A 15,777-nucleotide genomic window follows, 5' to 3' on the forward strand; every position below is an offset into this window, starting at 1 on the left:
CCTGTTGAAAACCATAGAGTTGTCTGCACCCAGAAAGCGATATACTGAAATAGTTCAAGGGAAATCAGAGTCATTCCTCTCTTTTGTAGAGAAAGTCACTGCTTCTCTCGAGAAGCAGGTTGAGGATGACGGGTTAAGACAGTTGTTAAGGCAGTTAGTGAGCGATAGCGCAAACGAGGAGTGCAGAAAAATCATAGATGCCTTACCAGGGGATCCTGAGGTAACAGACATGGTTGAGGCCTGTGCTAAGGTGGGATCTGGGAACCAGAAAAGGTCTGTTTTGGCTGCTTTCCTGCAGCCTGTTCACGCATCTTCTGGTCGTGAACCAAAGCAACCAAAACAGGTGAAGAAACGGAAGCGGCCTAAGCCCAGCCAAAAAGAAAACCCACCGATCCCCCAGTGCAAGAGGTGTGGCAGGCCAGGGCATTGCTCGTACTACTGTAGATCCCAGACTCATGCCGATGGCCAGCCTTTGTCGGGAAACTTCCACCGGGGTGCAAGGAGGGGGAATTGCTCTCCGATGCAGTCGCTCCCCCAGAGAGTGGCACAGGTACAGGCACAGGCCTACCCAGCCACCCTAGAGACAGCACCCAGGGATCAGACGGTACCCACGGATCAGACGGGTTTGACATCCACACCGCAGCCGCAGTCGTCTTAAACTCTAGCGGAATTTATAAGGTTCCCCTGGATGCATATGGACCCTTAGCCCAGGGATCCAGTGCGATGCTGGTGGGAAAACCTGATGTTGCCCATCAAGGAATCTTAGTGCACTCAGGAGTTATTGATTCTGACTTTAAAGGCCAGATTTGCGCTATGGTCTCCACGCAAAACCCCCCTGTAACTATTCCTGAAAAGACCTGCCTTGCTAAATTAGTGCCTTTTAAGTCTTGTGTCCCCAGGGTAGAACAAACTCACAAAGATAACGGCAGTGGATCTATGGGACTTCTGCAGGCCTTCTGGACTGCAGACATCTCTGACCAAAGGCCACAGATGACATGTACCCTAGTCCTGCTGAACGCCCGTCCGCCCCGCACTCAGCTTGGAGGTTTGATTGATACGGGTGCTGATGTAACTATCATCTCCTTCTCTGCATGGCCTCCCTCATGGCCTTTAGCCCCAGTGGGATCGGCCATCGCAGGATTAGGAGGAACCACACAGAGCTATTTAAGCGAACGGCCTGTGGTGGTGTAGGATTCAGAGGGGCACACAGCTACAATTAGGCCTTATGTTGCTACCACTTCCCATAATCTTTGGGGACAGGATGTGTTGGCAGCTTGTGGCGTACAGATTCGGACAAATTTTTAGCAGGGGTCACTGTGTGTAAGGGCACACAGCATCCTACACTGCCTTTGCGGTGGCTGACTAACACACCAATCTTTGAGCCGCAGTGGCCCCTACCAAAAGAGAAGTTAGACACCCTCCATCAGCTGGTTCAGGAACAGTTACAACAGGGGCACCTTGAACCTTCTACTAGCCCCTGGAACACTCCTGTTTTCGTAATTAAGAAGAAATCAGGGAAATGGAGATTATTGCAGGACCTCCGGAAAGTTAATGCAGTAATGGAAGGTATGGGGGCATTGCAGCCTGGCATGCCCTCTCCCACCATGATTCCTACGGGGTGGGACATCCTGATCATTGATTTAAAGGATTGTTTTTTCACAATTCCTTTGCATCCTGATGACAAACTGAAATTTGCCTTTACTGTGCCTGCCATTAACAATGCTGAACCTGCTAAGAGATACCAATGGAAGGTCCTCCCTCAAGGGATGAGGAACAGCCCAATTATCTGTCAGCGGTATGTTGCCCAAGCTTTAGCTGGAGTTCGCAAGCAGTTTCCTGATGCACGCTGCTACCATTACATGGATGATATCCTGGTGGCAGCGTCCACCCGGGACGAGCTGCTGAGAATACAGCCACAGCTGCTCGCTGCTCTGCATGCCTATGGATTAGAGGTAGCTCCAGAGAAAGTTCAACAGCTTCCTCCTTGGAAATATTTAGGAGTGAGAATATTGGACCAAACTATCCAATGCCAAGAGGTGCAATTCCCAGATTCAGTTAAAACCTTGAATCATGCCCAGAAGCTGTTGGGTGTCATCAATTGGTTACGACCTTATTTAGGTCTAACTGCAAAGCAACTTTCCCCGCTTTTTAATACATTAAAAGGGGATCCTGGTCTGAATTCACCTCGGGAGTTGACTCCGGAGGCGCGACAAGCGCTGCAGGAGGTCCAACGGGCTGTTTCCGCTCGTCAGGTTTATCGAGTGGATCCCTCCATTGCTATCACTGTTTTCATTACTATTCCAGACCTCCATCCTACAGGTATCATTGGCCAGTGGAATGCACAATGGCCTGATCCTTTGCATATCCTAGAATGGGTCTTTTTGCCTCATCAGCCGAAAAGAACCGCAACCATGGTGTTTGAATTGGTCCCTTCTCTGATAATCAAATGCCGTCAACGGTGTTTGCAACTGATGGCTGCAGATCCTGCAGTAATTGTCATTCTGATCTCAAAGGAATACTTTGAGTGGAGCCTCATCCATAGTGCTCCTTTGCAAAGCGCGCTGCAAAACTTCTCAGGGCAGATCACTTACCATCTGCCCAGCCATAAATTACTGCAGTTGGCAAAATCGACCATACTTTCCTTGCGGCCGAGAAATAGCCGAGTGCCGGTGCAAGGACCCACTGCCTTTACGGATGGTTCAGGGAAAACTGGGAAAGCCATTGTTACCTGGAAGGAGGGATCGGAATGGCAGGTGCTGAAGGAACAGGAGTCAGGAACAGGAAGAGGAACAGGAGCTCAGTTAGTTGAATTAAGAGCTGTTATCATGGCTTTTCAGCGATTCTCACAGGAACCTTTGAATTTGGTTACTGACTCTGCTTATGTAGCAGATATCACCCAACGCTTAGATTGTTCCCTTCTGAAGGAGGTGAACAATGCGGCTCTGTTTTCGCTGTTGCAAACCTTGTGGTCTGCAATTCAGGCTTGAGTGCATCCGTATTACATTCTGCACATTCGAAGCCACACCAATTTACCAGGTTTTCTAACGGAAGGCAATGCCAGGGCTGACATGCTGGCCAACCCTGCGTGGGTAGGGCCTCAGCCTGACAAAATTGCACAAGCCAAGGCATAGCACGGTTTCTTCCATCAAAGTGCACATACCCTGCAGAAGCCGTTTCATTTAACGCCAACCAAGGCGCGCGACATTGTCAGTGTTTGTGCTGTCATGGACTCGCTGCGCCTTTGCCAGTGGGGGTAAACCCCAGAGGGCTAAAAGCCTTGCAGATTTGGCAAACGGATGTAACTCACATCCCAGAATTTGGTCGGCTGAAATATGTGCACGTGTCTATTGACACTTTCTCCCCGGCTATGTGGGCTTCTGCTCACACTGGAGAGAAGGGCCGTGATGTCATTGCCCATTGGAAATTGGCTTTCTCAGTCCTGGGCGTGCCAGCTTCTGTGAAAACCGATAATGGTCCTGCCTACGCCTCGGAGAAGACGTGGCAGTTTTTACACCTATGGGGTGTAGACCATACCTTTGGTATCCCACATTCTCCTACTGGCCAAGCCATTGTTGAACGCGCTCATGGTACTTTGAAGCGTGTTTTGGGCCAGCAGAAAAGGGGAATGCATGGAGAAACCCCACAGAGCCGACTAGCAAAAGCTTTGTATACAATTAATCACCTTACAGTACCACAAAATTCAAATAATCCTGTTATTCTGAATCATTTTCTCTCATTGCAGTCTGCAGGCGACAGACAACTTCCCCGGGCAAAAGTCTGGGTGCGGAATTTACTCACTAACCAGTGGGAAGGCCCTCATGAGCTCATCGTTTGGGGTCGTGGGTGTGCTTGCGTTTCCACAGATACTGGGATACGGTGGCTACTTGCAAAATGCGTTCGCCCTGACCTACAGCACCAGAGGCAGAACAGGCAACCTCCAAATGATGACCAGAACACCAACCATCCAAATGGCAACCAGAATGTAGATCATCAGCCTAATGACTCTTCTGATGATGACCAGCATGTCAACCATCAGGCAGATGGTCCTTCTACAAGCAGAGACTGGGATGGTCCTTCCACAAGCAGAGACTGAACTTTAAATTTCTTGTTATGGAGTCAGATAGCTAAAGCCTTAAGGACATATTTAGAATTAATAACTGATGTAGATTTCTATTTGGCATTAATAGTAGAATTGTTATCTTATAAAACAAAATGGGGGAATTGTAGATACAAACATGCTGTTAGAGAGGATTTTCTTGCTATTTTCTAAGTCCGTGAGAGACTTTTCTCTCTCACAGAAGAGGTGGCAGGGAATGTAAACAACCCAGACACCTGCAACCTTGAAAAGTCTTGTTTATGGTATAGTAGAAAAATATTTTGACAATGGATGTTTTAGGATTTTAGCCAATCACCCCCAAGGGGTGGCTGGTCCTTTGTCCAATTAGACTATGAAGAAAAAAGTCTATAAAAGAGTTTGTAAAATAATTAAATAAATCAATCTTGCTGCACAATTCCTGCCTGCTGGATCTTCTCCTCCTCCTCCTCCCTATGGCTGCGGGACACGGTGATATACCGTAGGAACCAGGCCTGTGGTAATACATGCCCAGTGGAAGCAAGGTCCAGTGACATGGGAAGAATACAGAAGTGCTGCTTGACACTGTAGGGAGAAAATTCATGCAGCCAAAGGCCAACTCGAGTTGAAGCTGCCAGAACTATGGGGGACAATAAAATTTTTTTTTTCAAATACATCAGTAGCAAAAGGCAGTGTAGAAATAACATTGGCCCATTACAGGATGAGGATGGTCACCTTGCAAACAGGGACATAGACCAGGCAGAGATGTTTAACTCTCTCTTTGCTTCCATCTTCAACACTGATTACGGGCTAAGGGGGTCCCAGACTGCTGAGCTGGAGGATCATGGCTGTGAGAATGATCAACTCCCAGTTGACCCTGAAATTGTGTAGGATCTGCTGCTCCAGCTTGATCCCTATAAGTCCATGGGGCCTGATGGGATTCATCCAAGAATCCTTAAAGAGCTGGATGATGTCATTGCAAGGCCTCTGTCAATGATTTTTGAGCAGTCTTGGGAATCCAGAGAGGTCCCAATCAACTGGAAGCTACCTAACATTGTCCAATTTTCAAGAAGGTCAAGAAGCATGACCCTGGAAACTACAGGCCTGCCAGTCTCATGTCAGTGCCCAGTAAAATTATGGAAAAGATTATTCTGGGAGGTATTGAGAAACACGGGAAGGACAACACAGTCATTGGTCACAGCCAGCATGGCTTCATGAAGGAAAAGTCCTGCTTGACAAACTTAATTTCCTTTTATGACAAGGTAACCCACCTAGCTGATCAAGGGAAGCCTGTTGATGTTGTCACGGGACAAGTGGGAGCTTCAGACAAGCTCTGCCTTAGCCTCAGATTTTGGCAACAGTTTGAATTTAAGAAATCACTCTAGTCTGCAAGTTCTAAGGATGGCAGATCAGGTCTATTTGTAAAATGAATTATTTATTAAACAGACAGGTGTGGTAGGGGCACAGGGACAACAGGACATAACAAATGAACGATCTTAATCAGAGTTACTACACAGTCTAAAACTAAAAAGAACTACCAGTAGATTACAGCATAACATAAAACAGTGCACGATATCAAGGTACCTGGATTAAAGCTAGCAAAAGAAATAGTATTGATTAGGAGTCAAACGTAACTTTACTACCAAAATGACGAAAATGTACAGATTCTTTTCACTTAACCTCTGGGGGACTAACTGCGAAGAAGGCACCCCTACTCATGGGAGAAACTCCACACATTTCCACAGGAGGATTTCTGATTTGTGAAAGTTTTGTGTGGCTTTTATAGTTTGTAAAGTGAGGTGTCTGTCAGTCATAAATTCATCTTATCTTCCAGATCTCAATTCATCAGTAAGATGTTTATTGGCAGCTGGGAGATGCCAGACCATTGTTAACCCCATGGTGCAAAAATAAGTCACTACAAGACAGATTGTCCTGTTTGAGTTATCTGACTGGTTAAAAAACAACTGATAAGCTCTTGTGGGGGGCGAGATGCCCTGCTACAGATGTAATCTTTTTGGATTTCAGTTAAACTTTTGATATTGTCTCTCACAGGATCCTTCTGGACAAAATGTCCAGCATACAGCTGGATAAACACATTATGAGATGGGGGGGCCAACTGGCTCATAGATTGGGCACAAACAGTTATAGTGAATGGAGTTACATCAGACTGGTGACCTGTCACTAGTGGGGTTCTGCTGTGCTCCATTCCAGGCCCAGTTCTCTTCAACATCTTCTTTAACATCGTGGACACAGGACTTGAAGGCATGCTAAGTAAGTTTGCACACAACACTAAATTGGGAAGAGCTGTTGACACTCCTTGTCTTGGGGTGACGTTATGATATGTATCCCATATCGCTGCCTATGCCCAGAAATTAATTTTTGTGCCTTTCTGTGCCTCTAAACTGAGCCTGAGAGGGAGAAGAAAAAACTGAGCAAAACTTTCTCAAAGCAGTTTGCAGCTTGTTCAAGGTCACATAAAGATAGGAGGTTTTTTTTTCCCTTCCCGGCCGCAGTGGAGGGGGGGGGGTTCCAAGCCGCTCCGGCTGCCCACGGCAAGGCAGTGGGGGGGGGGGGTTCCATGGCTGGAACAGGCCCATGGCTCCAGGCTGGCCGTGGCCCGGCCCGGCCTGGCCCAAGCAGGGCCTGGCCGGGCCTGCTGGCCCCTGCACGGGGCCTGCAGCCACCTGTCCCAGCGCCGGAAACGAGAGAGAGCTTGGGGGGGGAGTTTGTCTATTCTTAAGTGTGTATCACAGAGGCGGTCACAACTTTAAGTGGCTTAAAGAATTGTCCATATTCAAACTGGCCAGCTGATAGGTTCTATCAGGTCCCAGAGGAAGCTGTAAGCACCCCTTAGCAAGGATATCCCTTCCGGGACTATGCTTGCTAACCTATGACACTCCTGAAGGCAGGAGAGGCCCTGCAGAGAGACCTAGACTAATTAGAGAGATAAGCAATCACCAACCATATGAAGTTTAACAAGGGGAATGCTGGATTCTGCACCTGGGACAGGGCAACCCTGGATGTATGGAGTGAAACATAACCCCCAAACAATGAAGGGGAAACTTAGTTTTCAATATAGTTCCTTCAAAAAGTGCCATGGATAGCTAGTAGCTGTTCAATGAGCGATTCATTAGAAGAAAATATAGAAAGAGAAATAGCATGCATGTGAAGATATAATTTATCCACAACTGAAACTGGGATAATTTATATTGTCGTAGCGAAAACTACCTTAGCCCCCACAATGCATCCTACTATCTCCGAGATCCCTGATAAGACTGTTTGTCTTGGGTTTTAGAGAACATTTTAGGAGGAAACGCTCTGGAATGAACATCTCCTCTAAAGAAAACAGGTTTTGGCACTCCCTTCCCACAGATACAAAAGGAATTTCTTAGATGAAAGTGAAATAAACTGTTTATTTAACAAAGTGCCCTCAGGGCACAGGAAAAAATGAATAATGTTAGATATTAAACCTCATCGCTGCGGAGAAAGCTGGTGGATTTAGATGAATCAGGGGGATGGGAAGCAGAAGAATTAGTTTGTTAAGAACAATGCATCTAACTTGGTTTGCATACCAAGGCAGGAAAAAAAGATAAGGGACTACTGATAAGGGCAGGGGGAGTCTCGGACAGACATTCTGCGCTCATCCCAAAACTAGATCAAACCAGTCTCAAAGCTTGAACCCCGGGCAAGGGTATAAAGAGCATGCGCAGGGAGGAAAGGTGAAAAGTTCAGGATGAGGAAGACTCCTGACTTCATCAGAAGAAGACCCTCGGAAGACCCCTACCAAAGCCAACAGACAACACTGCGCACGCGCAACACGGATGTAAATGACTTTTGGGTTCATTATAATATGAAGCGAGGTTGGGCAGGGCTTGCTGATGAATATGTATAGGCGTATTGGGAAACTTAATGAATATAGAACTTGTAACCCAATAAATACCAAGCTGAATGCAGCTATTGGCATGCATGACTTTGGAGGAGCTATCCCCCATGCGTCCCAGTGCTGGAATAAACATACCTACTTTACTACTTATTCTGGTAGTGGAGTCTTTTCCGCTCATCACGGCCAGCCGGTTTGTTTCTTCTCCGGGCATTTTAGGGTTTTTTTTTTGTTCTGCTCTGGGTGGGTGGGTAAGATTCTGACAGTTCAATATCTAGCATTTATTCAGTTTTTTTCCCAGTCCATGAGGGCACTTTGTTTGTCAATAAACAGTTGGGTTTTTTTTTTTACTTTCATCCACTGGTATTCATTTTCGCATTGGCAGAAAAAGGGTTTACTGAAGCCCTTTTTCTTTGGAGGAAACACTCATTCCAGAGAGTTTTCTCCTAAATTTGTCTCTAAACCAAGACAAAAAGGTAACTTAGGAAAATGCAACTCAGTTCAAAAGAGATTTCCAGTCTTGTTGGTATCTATTCAATTTCACTCATGACCCCAAAAATCCTCAGAAAATTTTGGAGAAGGGCCAATTCCATGCCTCCATAAATAGTAATTGAATCTGCCATCTTGCCAACTGTGCTAGTTTGAAAACAAACCAGTGAGAGGCACCAAGTCAGAATAACAATTTAATGGAAATTAAAGAAAAGGAAAAGAAAGTAAAAGAAAACACTGACAGAGTCAAGATACAACCTGAGTCCCTATTAGGCAGGGTAGTGGTAGCAGTCTGGTGGAATGGTGGCTGCAATCCTCTGAAGTGGTGATCCTGTAGTAGAAGGGGTCTGCTCTTCCTCAGAAAATCCAGCGGTGGCTGTGTAGCTCCTGTCCTCTGGAAATCCAGTGGAGTTCCCTCTTTGGTGCTCAGAGTCCCAGTTATATCCACGATGGGATGCTTGGTTCCTCCCTCTGGGTGGAGCATCTCACAATGGGGTAATGAGTCATGAGGCCAAGTGTTGATTAGGCTCGTTAACAGAAGATAGTCTGGAGGGAGTTATCTCTGAGTCATGCAGCAGGACAATGATGGACCATTAACAGCAAGATAGTCTGGGGGGAGGAGGCAAGGAAACACTGCCCCATCTGATTTCAACAGCTCATGAGGATGGTAATAGAATACCCCTCAACCCAGGACATTATCCACCCCTTATTCTATTACCATCTACATCATCCCAAATCAATACTTTCTTAAACTCTAAACACACATACATATATATATATATATATATATATACAATGAAACCCTACACACCGTTCTCACCTAAGATTAGGTCTCCCTGTGGTACACAACGGGTTTCCCCATCTTTTTGCATTACCCACCAAGTGCAACCAGGTCCTTGAGCAAAGACAATCCCATGGATGGGTTTGCCTTTGCCTGAGGTAGGATTAATCCAAACAGTCTTTCCTAAAATACCTCTCAGGTGTACCACAGGGACTCCATCTCCATCCACTGTGTGCAAGGGTTCAGACTCGGCAGGACCAGCTCGATTGATGGACCCTCGGGTATTGACCATCCAGGTGGCCTTCGCTAAGTTCACTTCCCAATTTTTGAAGGTCCCCCCACCAAGTGCCTTTAGGGTGGTTTTAAGTAGTCCATTGCAGTGTTCAACTTTTCCGGCAGCTGGTGCATGATAAGGAATGTGATATATCCATTCGATACCGTGTTCTCTGGCCCAGGTGTTGATGAGGCTGTTCTTAAAATGAGTCCCGTTGTCTGACTCGATCCTGTCGGGGGTGCCATATCTCCACAGGACTTGCTTTTCCAGGCCCAAGATGGTGTTCCGGGCTGTAGCATGAGGCACAGGGTAGGTCTCCAGCCATCCAGTGGTTGCTTCAACCATGGTCAACACGTAGCGCTTGCCTTGGCGGGTTTGGGGAAGGGTGATGTAATCAACTTGCCAGGCTTCCCCATACCTGTACTTTGACCATCGTCCACCGTACCACAGAGGCTTCACCCGCTTGGCCTGTTTGATTGCAGCACAGGTCTCACAGCTGTGGATGACCTGTGAGATGCTGTCCATGGTAAGGTCCACCCCTCGGTCACGGGCCCATCGGTATGTTGCATCTCTCCCCTGATGACCAGAGGCATCATGGGCCCAATGAGCTAGGAATAGTTCTCCCTTGTGCTGCCAGTCCAGATCCACCTGTGATACTTTCACCTTGGCAGCTCGGTCCACCTGCTCGTTGTTGCGATGTTCTTCATTAGGCCGACTCTTGGGTACGTGCGCATCCACGTGTCGAACCTTCACGGTCAGCTTCTCTACTCGGGCGGCAATGTCCTGCCAAATCTCAGCGGCCCAGATGGGTTTCCCTCTGCGCTGCCAGTTGGCTTTTCTCCAGCGAACCAGCCATCCCCACAGAGCATTAGCTACCATCCACGAGTCGGTGTAGAGTTAGAGCCTCGGCCACTTCTCTCGTTCAGCAATATCCAAAGCCAGCTGGACGGCTTTAAGCTCTGCAACCTGACTCGATCCACCTTGTCCCTCGGTAGCTTGTGCAACTTGCCGTGTGGGGCTCCATACTGCAGCTTTCCACTTCCTGTTAGTGCCTACAATTTGGCAGGAACCATCAGTGAAGAGGGCATAACGTCTTTCAGTCTCCGGTAGCTCATTATATGGTGGGGCTTCCTCAGCACGAGTCACTTGCTCTTCCTCTTCTTCAGAAGATAATCCAAAAGTCTCACCTTCAGGCCAGTTTGTTATAATTTCCAGAATCCCAGGGCGATTCGGGTTTCCAATACGGGCACGCTGTGTGATGAGAGCAATCCATTTGCTCCATGTGGTGTCAGTGGCGTGATGCGTGGAAGGAACCTTTCCCTTGAACATCCACCCCAGCACTGGTAGTCGGGGTGCCAGGAGGAGTTGTGCCTCTGTGCCGATTACCTCCGAGGCAGCTTGGACTCCTTCATAGGCGGCCAAGATTTCCTTCTCTGTGGGAGTGTAGTTAGCTTCAGATCCTCTGTAGCTTCGGCTCCAGAATCCCAGTGGTCGGCCACGAGTCTCACCAGGCACCTTCTGCCAGAGGCTCCAGGACAGACCATGGCTCCCGGCTGCAGAGTAGAGCACGTTCTTCACCTCTGGTCCTGTCCTGACTGGGCCAAGGGCTACCGCATGAGCGATTTCCTGTTTGATCTGGGCGAAGGCTTGCTGCTGTTCAGGGCCCCAGTGGAAATCGTTCTTCTTGCGGGTAACCAGGTAGAGAGGGCTCACGATCTGGCTGTACTCAGGAATGTGCATTCTCCAAAAACCTATGGCGCCTAGGAAAGTTTGTGTTTCCTTCTTGCTGGTCGGTGGAGACATCGCAGTGATCTTGTTGACGACCTCGGTGGGAATCTGATGTCGTCCATCTTGCCACTTTACTCCCAGGAACTGGATCTCTTGGGCAGGTCCCTTGACTTTGCTCCTTTTGATGGCAAAGCCAGCTTCCAGGAGAATCTGGATGATTTTCTCTCCTTTCTCAAATACTTCCTTTGCTGTGTTTCCCCACACGATGATGTCATCGATGTATTGCAGATGTTCTGGGGCCTCACCCTTTTCCAGTGCAGTCTGGATCAGTCCATAGCAAATGGTGGGACTGTGCTTCCACCCCTGGGGCAGTCGGTTCCAGGTGTATTGCACACCCCTCCAAGTGAAAGCAAACTGGGGCCTGCATTCTGCTGCCAAAGGAATGGAGAAGAAGGCATTGGCAATGTCAATAGTGGAGTACCACTTTGCTGCTTTGGACTCCAGCTCGTACTGAAGTTCCAACATGTCCGGCACAGCAGCACTCAATGGTGGTGTGACCTCATTCAGGCCACGGTAATCCACCGTCAGTCTCCATTCTCCGTTGGACTTACGCACTGGCCATATAGGGCTGTTGAAAGGTGAATGGGCCTTGCTGACCACCCCTTGGCTCTCCAGTTTACGAATCATCTCATGGACGGGAACCACAGAGTCTCTGTCTGTGCGGTATTGCCGACGGTGTACTGTTGCTGTGGCGATTGGTACCTGTTGTTCTTCAACTCTTAGCAGTCCCATGGCAGACGGGTCATCTGAGAGGCCAGGCAATGTACTCAGTTGTCTGATATCTTCTGTCTCCACAGCAGCTATCCCAAAAGCCCAACGATGTCCTTTTGGGTCCTTGAAATATCCATTTCTGAGATAGTCTATGCCGAGAATGCACGGGGCCTCCGGGCCAGTCACGATGGGGTGTTTCTGCCACTCGTTCCCAGTTAAACTCACTTCAGCTTCCAGTACAGTCAGCTGCTGGGATCCTCCTGTCACCCCACAAATGGAAATGGGTTCTGCTCCCACATACCTTGATGGCATCAGAGTACATTGAGCGCCTGTGTCAACCAAAGCCGTGTATTTTTGTGGGTCAGCTGTGCCAGGCCATCGGACCCACACAGTCCAAAAGACCCGATTATCCCTTTCCTCTACCTGGCTAGAGGCAGGGCCCCTCTATTCCTGGTTCTGGTGCATGTTGCTCCCTTACGGTGAATATGTTCCTGAGGTCCCTTCAAGAGGATCAGTCATACTATCATTCTGGTATCGTCTGGAGTTCTGTGTGTGAGAGACCGGAGCAATGTTGACTCTAGATGCGCTTCTTGTGGTAGTTGTCCCTCTTTTTAGTTCACGTACCCTGGCTGCTAAGGAGGAGGTGGGTTTTCCATGCCACTTACTCATGTCTTCTCCATGTTCCTGAAGGAAAAACCAGAGATTACCTCGTGGGGTGTATCCTCTCTCCCTGGTTGGGGGACGCCGGCTCCTAATGGCAGAGACTCTTGTTGGTTCTGGCGAGATCTGGTAAATCTCTTCCTTAAGTTCCTTTTTCAATTTCTGATGGCCTTCTTCAATCAAACTCCGGACTTGCTCAGCTGAAAGACTTGTTTCCACGGATGAGACATGGGTGCGAAACGGGGCTGTGACGGTGTCCTCGTAAATCCTCAGTTTGTTCACCAAGACCCCCACCCTGTCCTCGCCTTCCCTCCATTGCAGCGTTGCCAGGTAACGGGAGTATATCTCTGGTCCAAGGCGTGCGAACCTCAACCACATCTGTGACGTGCACTGGACACCATCTGGGCTCTTAGGAAATCTCTCGTCTTCTGAGAAAATGATCTCCAGCACAGCCAATTCCCTCAGGCATCGGATACCTTGTTCCATTGTGCTCCATTTCCCTTGGTGCACCTGGAGGTCTTCTTTACAAAGGTACCTGTCCCTGACACTTGTAAGCAGTCGCCGCCAGAGGCTGAGAGTTTCTTGGGTTCTCCCGATCCCCTGGTCAATGACCACATCCCGGGACAGAGATCCCAGCTGCCTGGCCTCACTTCCGTCCAGAATGGTGTCATTGGCTGCAGCGTCCCAAATGCGGAGCAGACAGGTCAGGATGGACTCGTTTGTCTGGCATGTGAATTCCCTCCGCAGGTCACGCAGCTCACCCAGGGATAGTGACCGAGTGATGATCTCTGGCTCTGCCTCTTCTGCTGGATGTGAAGGTCCTGCTGCATCCTCATCAGTCACTATGCGGACTGACTTGCTTTTTGATTTCTTCTTCTGCACGGGGGCAACTGCAATCGGTTTGGGCTGTTCTGGTTCAGTGGTGGCTTGCATGGGGACGCTGACAGTGCTTTTGGTTCCTTTCTCCTCGGAGTCAGTCTGCGTAGTCATGGACGCTGTTGTTTTGTATTTGGTTCCTTTCTCCTCTGTGATAGTCTGTGTAGAGATGGACGCTGTTGCTTTGCATTTGGTTTCTTTCTCCTCTGTGTCAGTCTGCGTAGAGATGGACGCTGTTGCTTTGCATTTGGTTTCTTTCTCCTCTGTGACAGTCTGCGTAGAGATGGATGCTGTTGCTTTGCATTTGGTTTCTTTCTCCTCTGTGACAGTCTGCGTAGAGATGGATGCGGTTGCTTTGCGTTTGGTTTCTTTCTCCTCTGTGACAGTCTGCGTAGAGATGGATGCGGTTGCTTTGCGTTTGGTTTCTTTCTCCTCTGTGACAGTCTGCGTAGAGATGGATGCGGTTGCTTTGCGTTTGGTTTCTTTCTCCTCTGTGACAGTCTGCGTAGAGATGGATGCGGTTGCTTTGCGTTTGGTTTCTTTCTCCTCTGTGACAGTCTGCGTAGAGATGGATGCGGTTGCTTTGCGTTTGGTTTCTTTCTCCTCTGTGACAGTCTGCGTAGAGATGGATGCGGTTGCTTTGCGTTTGGTTTCTTTCTCCTCTGTGTCAGTCTGCGTAGAGATGGATGCGGTTGCTTTGCTTTTGCTTCCTTTCGCCTTTGTGACAGTCTGCGTAGAGATGGGTGCGGTTGCTTTGCTTTTGGTTCCTTTCTGTGTGGCAGTCTGTGTAGACATGGTATTTGCTGCTTTGCTCCTTTTTACCTCCTCGTCAAGCAGATGTTGCACCACACTAAGTAGTGTTCTGTTTCTAAGCATGGTGTACACAATGCAGGCCATAGAGAAAAAAGAGAATAGAACTGACAAGAAGATTATACCATCCTTAACATCCAGAGGGAACTCAATATTTTCAAAAACTGCTGTGCCTGGCCTGAAAGGCTGGAAGAAACCACTCTCTACTCCTCCCACCAGGGGCTGGGTGCGATTGTTGAAGAGATCCCAGACAGAGGAGCCCAGACTAGGAGAGCCAAACAAAACTGAGTATATATTCCGAATGGTATTCATTGCCTCGCAGGTTATTATGCTATAGACATAATAAACCAATAAAGCAATTCTCATACCAGTCCCTGGTTTTAACAGGAGTAACACAACAGGCAGGTAGTTCCCCATGTGAGGAAAAATATAGAGAGCAAGATACAGAACCCATGCAGACAAGCTGAGCACCATGGTGAATAGGTTTCTGTTAATACAAGATTGTAATTCTGACTTTCTCTCAGAGCAGGCCGCACGTTGGGCGCCAAATTATGTGCTAGTTTGAAAACAAACCAGTGAGAGGCACCAAGTCAGAATAACAATTTAATGGAAATTAAAGAAAAGGAAAAGAAAGTAAAAGAAAACACTGACAGAGTCAAGATACAACCTGAGTCCCTATTAGGCAGGGTAGTGATAGCAGTCTGGTGGAATGGTGGCTGCAATCCTCTGAAGTGGTGATCCTGTAGTAGAAGGGGTCTGCTCTTCCTCAGAAAATCCAGCGGTGGCTGTGTAGCTCCTGTCCTCTGGAAATCCAGTGGAGTTCCCTCTTTGGTGCTCAGAGTCCCAGTTATATCCACGATGGGATGCTTGGTTCCTCCCTCTGGGTGGAGCATCTCACAATGGGGTAATGAGTCATGAGGCCAAGTGTTGATTAGGCTCGTTAACAGAAGATAGTCTGGAGGGAGTTATCTCTGAGTCATGCAGCAGGACAATGATGGGCCATTAAGAGCAAGATAGTCTGGGGGGAGGAGGCAAGGAAACACTGCCCCACCTGATTTCAACAGCTCATGAGGATGGTAATAGAATACACCTCAACCCAGGACACCAACTATGCCAATTTTGTCACAGGAGAAGAGTCAGAGATCACTCTGACAGATCTGAGCTAGTAGTCAGCTTATTGAGTTCTAAGTATGGATGGATTGGCAGTCAATACTGATGCCTTTTCCTGGTCTTAAAATCAAGAGCCAAACACAGTTAGAAGGGAAAAAGGGATTTTACCTCTGTATTTATTTTAAGGATCCTTAGGTGCACCACATCCAGGTGGAATGCGCCAAAATGCACACCACAATGCGCACACGCAATAGATCAGGTATAACATTATAGGTTTTACTAATTAGCATATCTATCAAAGATTCCCCAATGAAAGGCTTGAGTGA

This window comes from Aphelocoma coerulescens (genome assembly GCF_041296385.1).
Source record: "Aphelocoma coerulescens isolate FSJ_1873_10779 chromosome W unlocalized genomic scaffold, UR_Acoe_1.0 ChrW_unloc_scaf_4, whole genome shotgun sequence".
Lineage (NCBI taxonomy): Eukaryota > Metazoa > Chordata > Aves > Passeriformes > Corvidae > Aphelocoma > Aphelocoma coerulescens.